This window comes from Fukomys damarensis, unplaced genomic scaffold (assembly GCF_012274545.1).
Source record: "Fukomys damarensis isolate Sample0158 unplaced genomic scaffold, DMR_v1.0_HiC HiC_scaffold_14, whole genome shotgun sequence".
NCBI classification, from domain to species: Eukaryota; Metazoa; Chordata; class Mammalia; order Rodentia; family Bathyergidae; genus Fukomys; species Fukomys damarensis.
In genome coordinates this window covers 54,806,157-54,808,817 of record NW_022900926.1, presented here as the reverse complement: position 1 = coordinate 54,808,817, position 2,661 = coordinate 54,806,157, and positions in this window count along the sequence as shown.

The following is a 2,661-nucleotide window of genomic DNA, read 5'->3' as shown; positions in this document are numbered from 1 at the left end:
TTTTTGTTAGTTTTTTTTTTTTTTTTTTTTTTTTGGTACCGGGGATTGAACTCAGGTCCTTGCGCTTACAAGGCAGGACACCGAACCACTGAGCTAAATCCCCGGCCCTTGCTAGTATCTTATTAAGGATTTTTGCATCTATGTTCATTAAGGAGATTGGCCTGTAGTTCTCTTTTTTAGTTGAATCTTTCCCTGGTTTGGGAATCAAAGTGATACTTGCTCCAGGAATGAATTTGGAAGTATTGCTTCCCTTTCAATTTCATTGAAAAGTTTGAAGAGTAATGGCAGTAGTTCTTCTCTAAATGTCTTGTAAAATTCAGCAGTGATTCCATCAGGATCTGGGCTTTTCTTTGTTGGTAAATTTTTAATTACATTTTCAATTTCACTGACTGTAATTGGGGTGTTTAAAATGTTTTTATCTTCTTCATTCAACTTTGGTAATTCATAAGTATCTAGATATCTGTCCATTTCTTCTGTGTTTTCCATTTTATTAGAGTACAGGTTCTCAAAGTTGGTATTAATGATCCTCTGGATTTCTTTTGGATCTGTTGTGACTTTGCCTTTTTCATTCCTGATTGCATGGATCTGAGCCTTTTCTTTCCTTTCTTTGATAAGGTTTGCTAAGAGTTTATCAATTTATTCTTTCAAAAAAATAACTCTTTTATTCATTTATTTTTTGTATCATTTTCTTAGTTTCCATTGCATTGACTTCTGCTCTAATCTTTATAATTTCCTCTCTTGTTCGAGCGTTGGGTTTTTCTTGTTCTTGTTTTTGTAGGAGTCTAAGGTTCATTGTTAGATTGTTTATTTGAGCTTGCTCTGTTTTCCTAGTATAGGCATTCAGTGATATGAATTTTCCACATAGAACTGCTTTCATTGTGTCCCATAGATTCTTGTATGTTGTATTGACATTTTCATTTATGTGTAATAACTGTCTAATTTCTTCTTTAATTTCCTCTGTGATCCATTGATTGTTCAGGAGAGTGTTGTTCAATTCCATGTGTTTGTGAAGTTCCTACCATTTCTTATGCTATTGATCTCCAGTTTTATTGCACTGTGATCTGATAATATACAGTGAATAACTTCGATTTTTTTACATTTATTCAAACCTGTTCTGTGAGCTAGAATGTGATCTACCTTGGAGAATGACCCATGTGCAGCTGAAAAGAATGTATATTCTGATTTTGTGGGGTGGAACACTCTATAGATGTGTAATAAGTCCATGTGTTCAAAACTTGGTTCAGTTCTACTATTTCATTGTTGATTTTTTGCCTAAATGATCTGTTCACTTGTGATAGTGGGGTATTTAGATCCCCCGCTATGGTTGTATTATTGTTTATTTGGTTTTTCATGTTATTTAATATTTGTTTTATATAGTTGGGGGCATTTATATTTGGTGCATCTATGTTTATGATTGTCATTTCTTCCTCTTGAATTGTTCCCTTTACAAGGATGTAGTGGCCTTCTTTGTCTCTCTTAATCAGATCTGGCTTGAAATTTACTTTGTCTGCGAATAATATTGCTACCCCTGCTTTTTTCTGGGCTCCTGTCACATGGAGAATTGTTTTCCACCCTTTCACTTTCAGTCTCTGGGCTTCTTTTTGCACTAGGTGTGTTTCTTGTGTAAAACATATTGTTGGATTTTGCTTCTTAATCCATTCTGCCAATCTATTTCTCTTGATTGGTGAATTGAGGCCATTGACATTGATGGTTATAACTGATACGTACTTATTTATTATTGTCATGTTATTGTCCACTTGTTGACTCTTTTTAATTTTTTGCCCTCTCCTTTTAGTTTCTTGCCTTGCCTATTTGATTTGCTCTGTTGGACCTCATGGTGTTGTGATCTTCATTGTCTTTTTCTAGGATATTGTTTAAAATTCCTTGTAGTGCTGGTTTGGTATTCATGAAGTTCCTCAGGTGTTCTTTGTCATGGAAGTATCTTATTTCCCCATCCATTTTGAAAGAGAGTTTTGCAGGATACATCCTTCTAGGTTGGAGTTTGTTTTATTTTAGGACTTGAAATACCTCACTCCAGGCTCTCCTTGACCTGAGGATTTGTGTTGAAAAGTCTGTTGTGATTCTGATGGGCTTTCCTTTGCATGTGATTTGTTTCTTTTCTCTTACCGCTTGTAGTATTTTGTTCTGTTGGGTTTCTGGGATCTTGATTATTATATGTCTAGGTATAGACTTTCTTTTTATCATAGCTAGCTGGAGTCCTATATGCCTCACTTATCTGTATGTCAAATTCTTCCCCTCTGTTTGGGAAGTTTTCTGTCATTAATTCTTTGAACAGCTTTTTTAAGTCATTTGCATTTTCTCCTGCTACTTCATGGATTCCTATCAGTTTTATGTTATTCTTCTTTGCATCATCTAGGAGTTGTTGGATCAATGTCTCATGATACCTTACTGTTTTTAAGAGTCCTCTCTTTTCACAGTCACTATCTGCAATCCTATCTTCTATATCTGAGATTCTATCTTTGCATTCTTTTATTCTGTTGTGTACACTTTCAGTAGCATTTTTAATCACCTAGATATCTGTTTGAATCTGTTTAATGGATTCCATTTCTTTCCTATGTTGGGCATTCATTGTTTCCATTTCTTTCTTATGCTGGGCCTTCATGGCTTCTATTATGGTCCTGAGCTCATCTTTTTTTTTTT